This window comes from Mustela nivalis (assembly GCF_964662115.1).
Source record: "Mustela nivalis genome assembly, chromosome: 17".
NCBI lineage: Eukaryota > Metazoa > Chordata > Mammalia > Carnivora > Mustelidae > Mustela > Mustela nivalis.
In genome coordinates, this window is record NC_139036.1 from 40,793,419 (window position 1) to 40,810,403 (window position 16,985).

The window sequence follows — 16,985 nt, forward strand, 5'->3', positions numbered from 1 at the left end:
CCTATTTCTCCTGTCATCTTAATTTGTTAAGTTTGTCCAGTGAGTTTTCTATTTCAGATATTATAACTTTTAGTTCTAGAACTTCCATTTTGTTCTTTTATCATAGTTTCCTTGCCAAGATTTCCTATCTTGTAATTCATTACAAGCATATTTTCCTTTACATCTTTGGGTATAATTAGCATAGCTGTTTAAGATCCTTTCTTCCAGTTCCAACATCTGTGTCATCTTGACGTCAGTCACCATTGATTTCCTTTTATCTTGAGTATGGGTCCCATGTTCCTACTTCTTCATATGACTTAATGATTTTGGATTGTACTCTGGACATCGTAAATGAAATGTTACAGAATTTCTGGATTCTGTTAAATTCCTCTGGAGAGTATAGGAGTTTTTCTTTGTTTATTTTACTTTTTAAAGCATGCAGTTAACTTGCCTAGACTCAAACTCAAATTCTGCCTCTAGTGAGCAGCAACTAGAGTAACCAAATGTTCTAGCATGCCTGGAATTGAGAATTTTTCTAGATCAGAGAACTTTCATAGTCCCAGGGAAATTGGCACAAGCTGATATCTTGCAGAAGCATAAATCTCTGTTCAATATTTTAGCCTCAGATGGGCTGCTCAGAGTGTGACCCCATATATGTGTGGTTCAGTGATCAGCTAGAGATCTGGAGCAGCCAGAGAATTTACAGATAAAAAAGCCATCTGCCGGGGCGCCTGGGTGGCTCAGTGGGTTAAGCCTCTGCCTTCGGCTCAGGTCATGATCCCAGGGTCCTGGGATTGAGCCCTGCATCAGGTTCCTTGCTCAGCAGGGAGCCTGCTACCCCTCTCTCTCTCTGCCTGCCTCTCTGCCTACTTGTGATCTTTCTCTCTATCAAATAAATAAATAAAATCTTAAAAAAAAAAAAGCCATCTGCCTTTTTCAATACCGATTTCCCTCCTTACTTCCCAGCCTTCTATGGTTGCTATGGCTTCTTAAGCTAGTGTAACTGCAGATTATCTACCCAAGTTTTGGTCACCCTGAGGCTAAAATTGGTGCCTACCCTTGGGTTAAAACAAACAAACATAAAAACAGGTTGGTTCTGACATTTTCCAATGCTTTCATGTAATAGATTTTTTTCATATTTTGTCCAGAATCTATCATTGTTATCTGTTGGAAGGCTGGGTCAATAGGAGGTACTCCTCCACTGCTGGAAAAATCTTCTTTGTTCTTTAGTTTAATGATGATCATATACCCAAAACTGTTCAGGACAGTATTAATTTCAAATATTCAATACTGTTGTCTGGTCATATTTTAATTTTTGTTTTGAAAAATATAGTCACTGTATTTATATTCTATTTTAATTTTAAAATTTTAACAGATTATCCATTAGATGATAGCAGCAAAGCATAAAGGCAGGAAAAATACACATATTTTTAAAATAAGCAAAGGAGCAGCCTGGTATGGAGTGTCAAAACCTAAGATGGGAGAGAGCAATATCTATGCAAGGAAGGGACAGAGCCCAGGGCAGGCTGCTGGAGACTAACTACCCTGAAGAGTACGACATATAGAATGGGCAGTCTGAATGAGGTAAGGACGGATTCTATATGGAAAGCAGACAAATGGGAAATCAGATCCTGAGTAGGCTAAAGAGGGCATTCGGGCAGGAGAATTGCCTGACCTGGAATGCTGGAGTTGAAGAAGGATAAAGAAGGTATCCAAGATAAGGGACAGCTTAGCATGAGTCAGAACCTAAGCACGATACATAGGATATCTATGCGTAGAGGTGGTCTGGTGTGAGTTTCAAGAGCCGAAGTGGATTAAGCATTGCACCTACATGGGGACAGTGGGCAGAGCTTCCATGCAGAGGGGTGCTCCAGTGTAAAATACCAGAACTTGAGTGGAATGAAGAGGGCATTTACATGTTAGGGACAGCCTTGCATGGAGTGTCATAGCCTGAGCAGTTGAAAAGAATGTCTACATAGCACCATAGCTATTGTACAGGATGTCAGAACCCAAATGAGGTAAGAAAAGCATCCATGCTAAGGAAGGGATGATAGAGGCAATGGATGATTGATTGTACAAAGAGGCTTGATCCAGTAAGTAAATATAGCAAAGATAAGAGCCAGATTTTTCTCTGTCAGAGAGGGAGTTACAAATACAAAAAACCCTGTGGTACTGTATTGGAAATGAAAGTACTGGTGTGAACACATGACTTCTACTCTATATAACAGATATAAAATACAGATGTAAATGTGTGTATATGTATATGTATATATATATAGTCCCTAGCCCTGTCCACTGAGAGCTCCTGGGAGCAATGACACCACAACAACTTCTGGCATCCAGGTATTAACTTCTAAATATCATTCTCTGCCTAAAGGAACCAGGCTCCTTGGAGAAATGGCTTGAAGAAATGGCAGGGAAAAGTGTAAGATGGGCCTGGAATATTTTGTTGTGTTGCAAAGCAAGGAAGTGCTTTCTGAATAAAGAGGATATGTTAAAGGATACAGAAATCATCTTGAAGGGGTTTCTATTGGACAAATATGAGACAGGGAAAGTATCAAAATAATAATGATAGTACTGGATTATAACTTATTGAAAAAGACAAATTCATGAGTCCATATTGACATTAATAAGTAAGTAAACTGAAAGTCAGATGATGAATGGAATATTTATATAGTTTCAAGGCGCTTCTCCCAAATTACTTATTATTACAAAGATGAAAAGAGCACTACTGTAACTAAACAAAGTGATCATCATCAGTAATGGGACAAATGAAAGTTATGTGCCATCTGATAACAAAAGGCAGAATCACTTCTGTGATATTTCTGCCAAACACATATAAGATGAATCTAACCATGAGAAAATGAACTCTAACTGAGGAATATTTGACACGATAACTAGATTTGTAGTACCCAAAATTGTCAAGGTCATGAAAGATGAGGAACCAAGAAGTTGTTCCAGACTGAAGGAGAGTGAGGAGACTTGACAACTAAATACAATGTGTGATTCTGAGCTGACTCCTCCTGCAGTAAATTCACACTGTAGAATCAAATGAAGAAATCTGAATGGGGTCTGAGGATTAAATGGTAGTAATGTATCTGTGTTTATTTCCAGATTTGGACGTTGTTTTATGTTATGTAGAAGTAGTACACTTTAGTACATTTAAGTTTTCAACTGTGATAGGGCATCATGTCAGCAACTTAGCCTCAAAATACTTTTTTTTTTAAAGATTTTATTTATTTATTTGACAGAGAGAGATCACAAGTAGGCAGAGAGGCAGGCAGAGAGAGGAGGAAGCAGGCTCCCTGCTGAGCAGAGAGCCGATTCAGGACTCGATCCCAGGACCCTGAGATCATGACCTAAGCCGAAGGCAGCAGCTTAACCCACTGAGCCACCCAGGCACCCCACGCCTCAAAATTCTTGAAAAAATAGTTTTTGTACTGCACTGCAACTTTTGTTTAAGTTTGATAGCGTTTAAAAAAAAGTTAAAAAAGAAAAACCTAAATGTGAAACTTTTAACTGCACACGAAAGGGATTTGTAACAGGAGAAAAAAAGAAAGAAAACTAGCTCAAAGGTTTCACATAAACAACCTTCATGTGAAAATATCTTTTAGTTACTACAGAGCAAGGTGGCTTTTGATTTGGTGACCTAAAGGAAAAAGGTCCCAGTCCCCTGAACCTTTTAAAGTCTCTGACAATGGCATTTAAATAGCTCTCAATATTTTTTCAAGCAGCTTTTGTATGCTGTAAATAACACTAGAAATAACTTAGTACAGTTTCTAAGAGAAAAAGGAGATTCTGACTACCTTAGTATTCAGATAAAGGAAACATTAAAATCAATTATAATCAGGCTACATGGATATTCTTCGTAGGCACTAAAAAAACAAAACAAACAAACAAACAAACAAAAAAAACCCCACAAAACATAAAGACAAAAGAGATTGAAGTACATTTTTTCCATCTAAACTTAAAGGTCCTCATAAAAACATGAAGCCCGGTAGTGGGTAGTGAAGGAATTTCCAACTGAAGACTAGAACCTGTTAAATAGTTCTAAGCACAGCAAAAACTTTTCAGTTTTTAATGGATCATTTTGTAATTTCTTTAACTTTAGTCCAAACTCTCAGAAATGTTCTATTTGATGGGGTCTGCTAGGGTTTTTTTAATATGTTGGCCATCAACATAGCTTTAAAATATTTTCCAAAAGAATCCTCTAGAATGTTAAGAACGGAGGGTCTTTATATTTCTTTTGAAATAAATATAATTTCCTGTGCTGATGTTTACACATAAATGGTGCCAATGATGGAAGAATTCCAAAATGGGTTAATTTTAAGTATAGATCTCCTCAAAAAAAAAAAAAAAAACTCCTCTATTTTCTACATCTCTTCTCTTACTTGATAAGTAAATCATATTCCTGCCTTAAGACCTTTATATTTACCTTTCCTTCTGGCCAGAATGCTCTTTCCCTAGATCACCATGGGGCCCACTTCCTCTCTTCATTCAAGTGTGTGCTCAAAATTCACCTTACCAAACAAGCTTTACCTAACTACCTTATATAAAACATCGTCCTCTATGGGGGGGGAATTGCAGGGTTGGGAGAGGATGGGTAGGTGAAACAGGTGATGGAGATTAAAGAGTACTCCTATCATGGTAAGCACTGATTAATGTAGAGAATTGCTGAATCACTCTATTGTACACCTGAAACTACTATAACACTGCATGTTAACTCTAGTGGAATTAAAATTAGAAACTTAACAAAAATGTCATCCTCCACCATTATGTTCTTCTCTTTTACCCGTCTTTATTTATCTTCATTAAAATCTCTTCATTGTCACCACCTGGCACATATACACACATATTTGGGAGGGGCTGGGCAGAGGGAGAGGGAGAGAGAGAATCCCAAGCAGCTTCACACCTAGCATAGACCCCAAAGTGGGGCTTGATCTCACAACCCTGAGAAAATTACCTGAGCAGAAACCAAGAGTTGGACACTTAACCAACTGAGTCACCACGCACTCCTTGTCTATATTTTTTATTGCTATTTTGCTGTATCTTCAGGTCCCAGAAGAGTGTTTACTCATGATCGACACTCCATGAATATTTATTGAATGAACACATGAATTTTTGCATCTCTATCATTTATCCTTATGGACACTCTAGATCAAGGTTCTGCAAACTACAACTTACCACCTATTTCTGCATGGCGTGTGAAATAAGAATGGATTTTTACCTTTTTTTCCTCCTCTCCTGTGCTGGCTTTTACATTTTTATTTCATTCTATTTTATCTTATTTTGGTTTTTACATTTTTAAATGGATAAAAAAATTAGAATACTATTTTATGCCACTTGAAAATTATGAAATTCAAATTTCAGTATCCAAAAATAAAGTTTTTATTGGAACACAGCCAAACTCCTTCATTTATATACTGTCTATAGCTGCTTCTGTACTCCAATGGCAGTCAAACAGTTGTGACAGAGACTATATGAGTCAAAAAGCCTAAAACAATCACTGTCTCTGGTCCTTTACAGAAGCTCTGCTCTAGATCTTTTATTAATACTAACACTATATCATCCAATACAGTAGCCATGTGTGGTGATTTAACTTTAAATGTAAATTAATTAAAATTAAAAATTTAGTTTCTCAGTCACACCTGCCACATTTCAAGTACTTAACAGAACATGTGGCTAGCAGTTACTATATTGGACAGCACAGATAAGGAACATTTCAATCATCACAGAAAGTTCTACTGAATGATTCTGCTTTAGATTTTAGAATACCCTGCCATTGCTTGGGATACCGCTGTAAAGCTATTTCTTTAAAACAAACAGTAAATCTCTGGATCGGGAAAAATTAAACCAAACCACATATAAAAATTATGGATGCCTGGGTGGCTCAGTCGGTTAAGTCTGCCTTTGACTCATGTCATGATCTCAGGGTCCTGGGATCAAGTCCCGCATCAGGGTCCCCGCTCAGCGGAGCTCCTGCTTCTCCCTCTGCTTGCCTCTCACTCTGCCTGCTGCTCCCCCTGCTTGTGCTCTCTCTCTCTCTGACAAATAAATAAATAGAATCTTTAAAAAAAGGCATATAAAAATTAAATATAAAGCAAAATTTTAAAGATACTATGTCAGGAAACAACAATGACCATCTCCTACCAGTATTTCCAAAATTCCTGCAATTGGAATTTCAGGGAAAAGTTATGGTTTCCAGTAATGCAGTAATCAAAGATATAAAGCACTGAGACAACACCTTTCATACTCTTTGAAACATTAATATTACTCTTTGGAGGGTAAAAAACAAAAATGAAGCAAAAATAAAACACTATATGATACCAAACACCCAGATACAATATTTTAAAAATATACTTATATGTATGTGTACAAATAAATATTTAGCATCATATTACCATTAGGGTTATTTTGCTATCATTAGATAAAACTATTTTTCTTATCTTATTTGTTTTTAAGATTTTATTTATCTTAAAGAGAGAGAATGAGAGAGTTGAGGGTTAGAGGGAGAAGTAGACTCCCTGCTGAGCAGGGAGCCTGATACAGGACTAGATCCCAGGACTCCGGTATCATGATCTGAGCTGAAGGCAGTCGTTTAACCAACTGAGCCACCCAGACGCCCTTCTTACCTCATATAAAAGCCAGAATTATAATCTAGCAGAAAATCCTAGCAAACACTCTTTTCCAATCATTTGCGCTCTTGCCCTTCCCACAACTAAATATCTAATCTCCTGATACAATTTAATTAAATCATCAGTGTTATCCATTGACACCTTATGTCTTAAATAACAAATCTTTTTTTTTTAAATTTTATTTATTTATTTGAAAGACAGAGATCACAAGTAGGCAGAGAGGCAGGCAGAGAGAGAGAGAGGGAAGCAGGCTTCCTGCGGAGCAGGGAGCCCGATGCGGGGCTCGATCCCAGGACCCTGAGATCATGACCCGAGCCAAAGGCAGCAGCCCAAACCACTGAGCCACCCAGGCGCCCCTTAAATAACAAATCTTATAAAAGGTATAACCATTCTATTACGGAGATAGCTGGCAAAAGTATTGAACTGTCTTCTGAAGCTTTCCAAGTACTCTAGAATTTCAAAGTTTTACTAGCAATCCCAAACAGTTTTCTACCGGTATTGAAAACCACCCTTCACCATGTTTACTGAGAGATGACAATTTCAAATTTGTTTTTATTCCTTCAGACTCTCTTCTCATTGACAAAGATGGCTTTGAAAACAATTTCACTTGTTAGAATTTTTTGTTAAGATACTGAGATTTTGGGACGCCTGGGTGGCTCAGTTGGTTAAGCGGCTGCCTTCGGCTCAGGTCATGATCCCAGCGTCCTGGGATCGAGTCCCACATCAGGCTCCTTGCTCCTCAGGGAGCCTGCTTCTCCCTCTGACTCTGCCTTCCACTCTGTCTGCCTGTGCTCGCTCTCGCTCGCTCTCTCTCTGACAAATAAATAAAATAAAATCTTTAAAAAAAAAAGATACTGAGATTTTTCTCAGAGATTCTAGCGTTTTATGTACTGCTAAATGAAAGGAGGTAGATTACAAATAAAATTTAAACTTGGAAATGACAGCAGTCCGGTTAATTGAGAATTCATCAAAGTTCCTGGGTGAAAGTTTTTACCGCTTAGCTCTATTATAAATTATCTATGAACAAAACCAAATATTTATATTGGCAACAAAATTTGTAATCTTATTTTTAACTCAAATGGTTGTAAACTTGCCTTTATTTTAATACTATTATAATTACCATTCAATTAAGAATACCAGCTAACAAAATTCTCTTCTTACTTTCAGAAATCAGATTTCTATTCACTGGTCTGTTCTCCTGGTAGAAAGTGGAGGTGATAAAGAAGAGCCAGATGTTAAATCTTAGAGAACTCCTCCACTGAGTTTGCCAGCTGCCAGCGACACTGATGCCTGACAGCTGCCAGAAAGCTGTCTCTCAGTGTTGACACTCCTTTTAATCTTCATAACGGTAAACTGACTGCCTATCCCCATGCCTCTTTTGAAAAAAATATTCTCTCTTACATAAAATGTTCACTTTTTCTCTTTTACTAAAACCTTTGGAAATTGAATCACTGACTACAAAAATGTGTTCAATCGCAACGGTAACAGTCAGTACAGTAAATGTGGCAATGCAACAGAAGTATGAGTTACTATTTCTGAAAGGTCTTTCACCAGTTCTCTTAACACTACCACTTAAAATCATTCCTGGATTCTTAACACCACAAGAATAATATTATGTATAATGTATAGTATAGTATTATAATGTATAGTGAAAAATGACCTCTATAAACAATGAAATTAGAATATCAGCTTTAGAGCGGTTATCTTAGCTATCTGGCTTCTTCTTCCCCTGAATTTCCTCAAATATCCCATTTGAGTTGCACAGTCTCCACTTAGACACTTCCAATAATACAGAATGTTATTCCTTTCCATTTCAGAAAAACTCAAATGATTTTTAAAAAGTTCCTCCTTAAATATAGCTGAACTCAAATTTCCTGAAATGTCCATTTTGGGTCCTAGTTCAGCTCTCTGGAAACATACAGGATAAATTATCATCCAGATGCTACCACTCAGTTCCTAACAATGTTGTGAGAGCTTTCTTCTGAACTTGGTTTTGTTTGCTTCTGGCTCTCCAAAAATGGGACATTCAGCACATAGTCCAGTGGTGCAAATGAGATTTCATATTATCTCACAATATTTCTGCAAGATAAACAGGTGCAGTGGCATTTATTATTCTCCTGATTATACACACCAAATTTAAGGCACAAAGACAAAAAAATACAAAGTCACATAATTGTCTAGAGGTATGATGTCAGAGACACATTAAGAAGAGAAGCAGGATTCATGTCTTGAATTATACTTAGTTTCAAGTAATTTAAACAATGTTTTAAAGTATTCTATATAAATTATACATTTTAGAAGTAGGTCAGATATTGCAAACACTTCAGTTGACTATGATCGAGGAGAAAGGAAGATATAAAATGAGAGTAATTCCTCTAACCCCAAAATACTTCTTTCCTTTCTACCTTGGGCTAAGGTAAAAGTTAAGAAATAGCAAGGTTACTTCTGTAGGGACACCAGATCAAATACAACCCACATCACCATTCCAGTTTTTCCTACCTTATTCTTTTTAAATAAAATATCCCATTTTCTCCCTAGATTAAATGTCTAATGAGGAAATTAAAGACTGTTGGGCACAGGGCTAAAATAAGCAATGCAACATCTAGTGTTATTTTCTTTAAAAGGTCAATTACTCTAAAATTGTAGAAAAATAAATATGCTTTTATTTTACCATAGATATCATGTGCCATCAAACAAACATGTAGAGAGAAAAGGAAGAATGGGCATTTCATGTCATTGCTTCTTAAAAAGAGAAGTGCTAAAATGATTGAATCCAACATATTCCAAGTAAGATTTTTATCTTATAACCACAAAATATATAGTTTCTGTTATAAAATAACTGGAGTCAAAAACAATCATTCTTTTGGATGCCTGGGTGGTTCAATCAGTTAAGCGTCTGCCTGCAGCTCAAGTCACAATCCCAGGGTCCTGGGATTAAGTTCTGCATTGGCTCCTTGATCAGCAGGAGCCTGTTTCTCCCTTCGCCTGCCTGTCTCTCTCTCTCTCTCTCTGACAAGTAAATAAATAAAATCTTTTTTAAAAAAAATCATTATTTTGATGTGGGTAAAAAAGCTAAATGTGAAAGTTAACACAATCAAATTTCTAGAGAAGAATATTTTTATGGTCTTTGAGTAGGTAAAAATTTCTTAAACAGGATGTAAGAGGCACTCAATTCCAAAAGAAAAAAAATTGATATATTTGTCTTAATTACAGTTAAGAATTCAACTTATCAAGTAGATTAAGAAAACAAGCAAGTAATAGGCCGGGAGAAAAAATTTGCAATACACATCTGACAAAGTACATATTTCTTTTCTTTCTTTTTTTTTTTTTTTTTTTTTTTGCTTTTTGCTTTTATTGTTGTTGTGGTGGTGGTTGTTTTTAAAAAGATTTTATTTATTTACTTGACACAGAGAGAGAGATCACAAGTAGGCAGAGAGGCAGGCAGAGAGAGAGGGAGAAGCAGGCTCCCTGCTGAGCAAGGAACCCAACGTGGGGCTTGATCCCAGGGCCCTGAGATCATGACCCAAGCCAAAGGGAGAGGTCCAACCCATTGAGCCACCCAGGTGCCCCCAAAGTACATATTTCTAAAATATTTTTTAAATGTCTATAAAATCAGTAAGAAAAAATACAAACAACCCAACTTAAAAAATTGTACAGAAGACTTAACAGAACTTTAGGAAAGAGGATATCCAAATGGCCAATAAACATATGAAGAGGTATTAAATATCATTATTTATCAGGAAAATGTGAATTAAAACCACAATGAAATACCACTACACACACACACCAGAATGGCTAAAATTTTAAAAGATCAACTGACAGTAACAAGTGTTAGCAAGATGTGGAACAACTGGAACTCTCCAATATTGCTAGTGGGAGGGTAAACTGGTCCAACCACTTTAGAAACTATCTGGCAGTATGTATCAAAGCTATATATATACCTAACCTATGACCCAGAAATGCTAGCCCTAAATCTATATCCAAGAGAAATGAATGTGTATGTCCATCAAAAGACATGCATATGAAGGTTCATAATACAGATAAACACTGGAAACAATCAAATGTCCATCAAGAGTAGAATAAATATACAAATTGTGGTATATTCATACCTTTTAATGATAAAAGAAAATTAACTACCAACAAATATAACAATGTGGGTAGATCTCAAAAGTATGTTGAGCAGAAGAAGCCAGACACCAAAAAAACACATACTGTATGATTCTACTTATATGGAACTCAAGAACAGGAAAACTGATCTATGATGGTAGAAGTCTGAATAACATTTAACTTATGGCTAAGGGGGCATGCAAGTTATAAATGAGCATAATGGAACTTTCTGGGCTGATGCAAATGTTCCATAACCAAAGAAAAGTGTGTATATAGGTAAAAATTAATTAAGCTATATAATGTAAGATGTGTACTTCATTGCATAAATTATTGCTTAATTTTTTATAAATCTGTTGAACACTCAAACATATTCAAATATCTAAAATCGCAGACCTTAGAATTGCCATTATAGCACTATCTTCCCACTTCCGAAAAAAGTAAATTTCAAGGTTTTCTCATGCTTCTTTGTAGAAGAGTACAGATTATACCAACCATTTACTAAATGCACAGCATACATCTTAAAAATTCTCACAGTGAGGAAATATATTTACATGGCATGTGTTCAAGTAGATATGAAGATATATTCAGTGACAGCTAATACTGCAATCAACCCTCCCTGAGAATTGAGATTTCAAGATTTGTGCTGGTGTGTGTGTGTGTGTGTGTGTGTGTGTGTGTGTGTGTGTAATAAACTTAGGCTACAGATAGTTTAACTCTCATTCATCTTTGGAAAACAAAAACAAAATCTCTTGATCCACATTTCTCTCCAGCAACAGCTCCGCTTACTTCTCTGCTTCTTTCCTAGCTAAACTTTTGGGGGAAATGGTCTACATTTCTACTTCCTCTATTCCCATCCTTTAACCACTTTAAATTTGGTATCCACCCCCACCACTCCACAGAAACCACTTTTGTTAAGATCACTAGCAAGTTTTATGTTGCTAAAACCAATTTGTACTTTTTCCTCCTTATATTACTTGATTTTTCAGCAACATTCAACATAGCTGACCACCTACTCCTTCAGGAAACACTCCTATCTCTTGATTCCATTACACTACACTCGGCTGGTTTTCCTCCTGTCTTTCTTTTTCTCTTTTGCTGGCTCTTTCTTTTCTACCTGACCACCTAAATTAAATGTTTCTCAGAGCCCAATCCTGAGCCCCCTTCTTTTTTTTTTTTTTTAAGATTTTATTTATTTATTTGACAGACAGAGATCACAAGCTTGCAGAGAGGCAGGCAGAGAGAGAGAGGAAGAGGAGGAAGCAGGCTCCCCACTGAGCAGAGAGCCCGATGCGAGACTCAATGCCAGGACCCTGGGACCATGACCTGAGCCAAAGGCAGAGGCTTTAACCCACTGAGCCACCCAGGTGCCCCCTTCTTATGAAACATTCTCTCTTTAGGTGATCCCATCTACTCTCATGGCATTAAATATCACCTATGTGCTGCAGATGACCAAATTTCTATCTCTAACCAAACCTCTTATTTAGAGGAGAGGTTCACCAACCATGTCCCTGACCATTAATCTCCATGTTAGCACTCTTTCTATTTCCTTCATAGCACTTACATAATTTTAATTATTTCATTTGTTACTTACTTATTGGGAGGAGGTGTCTGTCTTTTTTACCCAACTATAAATTCAACGGCAGCAAAAGCACTGCCTATCTTGCTTACCATTGTATTGCCAATATTTTGTATACATGGCATATAATAGGCATTCAATAAATATTTTTTAAATGAATAATGAATGAAGATTTCTGGATTTTGGGTTAGGTTGTGTTATAAATATTGTATTACAAAACAAATAAAAAACAAATGTTATAAAGCTTTTTGTTACTCAACTATCTTTTAAAATCAGCATTTAAATAAAAAATATATGCTAAATACATATATAAAAATGATCTACCACTACTAATCCAACATTTACTATGAGACTGATGATAGGCTGCACTGATACTTTTCAAACTGTGGGCAATGTTTATAAGGCTTCAACATGCACAAGAATTCCCCAAAAAACTTGTTAAAATGAAGATTCGAATTCATCATGTCTGGCCTAAAATTCTGCATTTGTAACAACTGCCAGATGTTGCTAATGCTGCTGGTCCACAGACTCTATTTCTATTAGCAAGGGTCTAAAGGATCTTTTAAATGACTTATGAACTGAAATAAACATTTGCTGGGCCTCAGCTTTATGTCTAGTACTATGCGAGGTGATTTTCATATGCATTATCTTATTTAGGCTGTGGCTATTCTCTTGTAGTATAGTAAACTCAGAGCGGTTTTCAACCTTACCAAGGCCAAGTATCCCCCCCTTTTTTTTTTAGTTTATTTTTTTTCACCTCATGGTTATATTTATTTGTACCACAAAGGAAACAACACATCTACAAGTGTATAGCAATACTCCATGTTCCCATCTAACAGAGCTTCTGAGATTTATAGCCAGACTAATGTGCCATCTGATGTGTACTCCAAGTAAAGCTGGTTAATGGTGACCATGAACAGGTGCAGGATTCAAAGCTTTTAAGGCTTTACTTCTTTTATCAGCACTCCTGATTTCATAAATGATGAAGCCCATCAACCCCATTCCTACCCAAATCTGGCAAACTTGGGTATAGTAGGACTTCAATGGGACCCAAATATTTTTAACAAGGCTTTGAAGCATCTCAACACAGAACCCCTAGTTCAGGCCACCTTTGCCCACACAGCCAATGATCTGGAAAGAAGTGTCCTCCTTTTAGGAAAATATTTTATAATACCTCTTTTATCATCACGAATTAAATACAACCCATCCATACATGTAAGATTTTTCCTTTTTTAAAATAATTATTTGTTTATTTGTTTATTTATTTATTTAAGAGAGAGAGAAAGCATGAGTGGGAGAGGCAGAAGAAGAGGGAAAGAGAATCCCAAGCAGACTCTACCCTGAGTGTGAAGTGTGACAGGAGGCTTGATCCTTGGCTGAGACCATGACCTGAGCCAAAGCCAAGAGTTGGAGGTTCAACCAACTGTGCCACCCAGGCACTCCTTTAAGCTTTTAATAAAGCCACATTTGTCAAGCAAAGGTGAAAAATGATAATAAAGTAATCTGTATTTCAATAGGTAAGTATACCAGCACAATTATTTTAGAACAGATAATAAAGTAGTCATATATATTTGTAGAATCAACATGAATGCAAGACCTAAAAATACAGAAGGATACAGGTTCTATCAATAATGGCAAAAGAGCCTTGGCTCTGAACATAATAAAGAATCATCTTCCCTTCGTTTATATAGTAATTTCATTCTTAGACAATTTAGACTGTATTGAAACGATGCAAAAATACTGTTTATCCATAAAATGGAGTTAGATTCTGACAGTCATTAGACATAAAAAGCTACTGAGTTTCAGAAAAAGGGAAAAACTCCAACCTGGAATGAAGGATGGCTTCCTAAAAGGGATGGCATTTGCAATAGAACATAATGAATGAACAAAGATTTCAATGGGATTGTGATGCTATTAACAGTGATGGGAAGTCAGGAGAAGTTAGTTTGGGTTGAAGAGATGAAATCATTTTTGGACTTGCTGGATTTGAACAGCATTAAAAAAATGAGAGGGTAGGAAAAGTAATGCATGTTCAGAGACCACTAACCAGCCCACCAACAGTAGAGACAGAGGACACCACTGGCAAGGTATATTGAAGCTACATTGTGGATTTTCTTAAATGCTCTACTAAGAAATCCTTAAAATGGTTTTTCAGTAGGGGAGTAACTTGATATTTTAGGATGATCATTTTGGCAGCAATCCTCAAAATGGATTGAAGGAAGTAAGTCTAGATACAGGGTTACCAGTGGAAAAAAAAAAAACCATGTAAGAGTCTGAATCCATAGTTTTCAAAATGGGTTCTATGGAACTCCACGAATATGGAACTCCACGGCAGAGGGCTCCCACAGGTGCCACTCTGTTTCAGGAGAAGAAAAGGGCTAACAGTAGTTGTTTCTCTCTCCTTCATCTCAACTGGAACATCACCCTTGCATCTGTCCCACAAAAGATTTTTGTATAAAAGCGTGTTCTGTTGATTAAAAATAAATTTTTGTCATTTTTTGTGTGTCTCATTCAATTCTTTTTTTAATATAATTTTTTATTTTTTATTAACATATAATGTATTATTAGCCCCAGGGGTACAGGTCTGTGAATCGCCAGGTTTACACACTTCACAGCACTCACCATAGCACATACATTCCCCAATGTCCATAACCCAACCATCCACTCCCTACCTCCCTCCCCCAGCAATCCTCAGTTTGTTTTGTGAGATTAAGAGTCTCTTATAGTTTGTCTCCCTCCCGGTCTCATTCAATTCTTGTTGAATGGACCATGGCATACCTCAAGGAGTCATCATATAATATCAGTGTCATTGTATAGAGTACTTGCCACAAGATCTATAAGCATTACACTAATTTTTACTATAAATTTTTTTAAGTCATTATTGTTCCATTATACAGAGTATGTCTCCATCCCTAAGTTAGATTACCTGTATGTTAAAATGGTGACATATCCTAATTCTTTTACCCATTAATTCTGAGGAATTTTGTTTTTATGGTGGCAAGCAGAAGTGTGTTGGTCAGGATGGTCCATGAAGTCTTTTGTCCTGCTGAAATGATTCTCAAACCAAGAGAGGAAGAGTATCAGTGGCTTACACCAGTTATAAATAATCTCTCTCACCTGGTTCCCTTGAATCTGCTGACATACAATTGCTTTAGACAACTATTTCTTGTAGGCCAATGGGCCAGCTATTTCTCAAGGACTGAATGATACAGCATAGTATTTACAGTACCAAAATGAAGTTAGGAAACTTAGTCTTAACAAAGGAAGTTGTAGAGCCAAAGGGAAGGGGTTTAATTTCTAATACTCATAATTTCTACAGAACTTGCTGAATCTTAGACAACAGTGGCTTCCAGAAACTACTTAGTTAAAAAGGATCTGTTTCTAGCCCGGTAGTTTTTAAACTTTTCTTGAAGAAGCACTTCATTTTTCAAATGAAATCTCACATAGATTACCATACATAAAACAGATAAAGTAGTATCTTAGTAGTATACAATACACTAAATTCAAATATATAATAATTACTGAAAGGTGAAACAATCAGAACAATAAGCTGTTTTAATAAACAAAACCCAAAAATCTATAGATACAGATGAAACTTGCAGCTTTATATCAGCTTCAAATAAATACATTATTACTGTGTTTTTTTAATTTGTCAATATAAAAAGAAATGAAGATGCTTATATATAAAAACTGTTACCACTTGCAAGTGTTTCATCTTATTATTTCAGAATAGTTTTTAAACTATTCCCTGAAATTTGAAAGAGGATGGAAAAATAACCTTTCTTTCAGAGTTGAGTCACTAAAAATATCTAATCTTTACACTCTTAAATTATGAACATAAAAATCAGCAAGAAATAACCAACCTTACAATAAGTATTTAAAAAATTTATAATATAGAATCATGGTTACCATGCTCACATTCTTATTATTGAGCAGTTGGTTACTACACTGGTAAAAGCATGTTCCAAGCACATTAGTCTGAGCCTTTATGGGCACTTAGTTAAATAGAGGGAATAGGAGAGTTAATGATGTTCTTATATAATTTTACATGCGCAATTATGGACAGGAAAAAAAATACAGGTGCCGAAACACAATCTTACTCGTCACATTTATAAAATGTTAATATTTCAAAGAGTTTCAAAGAATTGGTAAAAAAAAAGTTTCATTTTGAGGTCAGAGTATAAATTTATACATTGATAATCTTCAATGCATTTGGTAAATGATACTCAAGAAAGTCAAATAAAATTTAAATCAAGTTAGCTTCTGATGCACATCTGTGGTACTGTCTACATAGTATGCAAGCATAAAATCAACTATTAATGGCTATTAGTGAGTGATTTCCTAATTACAGAGATAAAGGCAGATGATAACAAAAATGATTAATTGTTAGGCATAAAAATTAGTAACTTTCAGTTTTCAGACCAGAGCTATTATATATAGCTGTGATGTAACTCCACATCTATAAACTATTTACAGGTTTACGAGCATGATCTTTTTTTCATATCCACTGACTCTGTATGACGACTATTTTAGGAAACTATTTTGATGTGCCAAATATTCAGATAAGGTAAAAGTCTTTCAAATAGGTATCACTTTGCAAGTGAGCTGATAGTGCTGCAATAGAAAACTCAAATTAAGAGAAATATGTTGTCAATTTTAAGAATCACAACATTTGTTATAAAGAAATA

The 16,985-nt window shown here is 36.0% G+C and overlaps 1 protein-coding gene and 1 pseudogene across 2 annotated transcripts in view; both read right to left on the reverse strand.

Annotated features, from left to right (window-relative positions):
• Positions 1 to 16,985, reverse strand: part of IKZF3 (IKAROS family zinc finger 3) — a gene marked incomplete at its 5' end in the record, with an annotated part of 92,035 nt that overhangs the window by 68,378 nt on the left and 6,672 nt on the right.
• LOC309852248 (ATP synthase subunit ATP5MJ, mitochondrial pseudogene) lies at positions 12,668 to 13,419 on the reverse strand (annotated as a pseudogene). The gene has a single exon. The product of its transcript is annotated as an ATP synthase subunit ATP5MJ, mitochondrial pseudogene (transcript).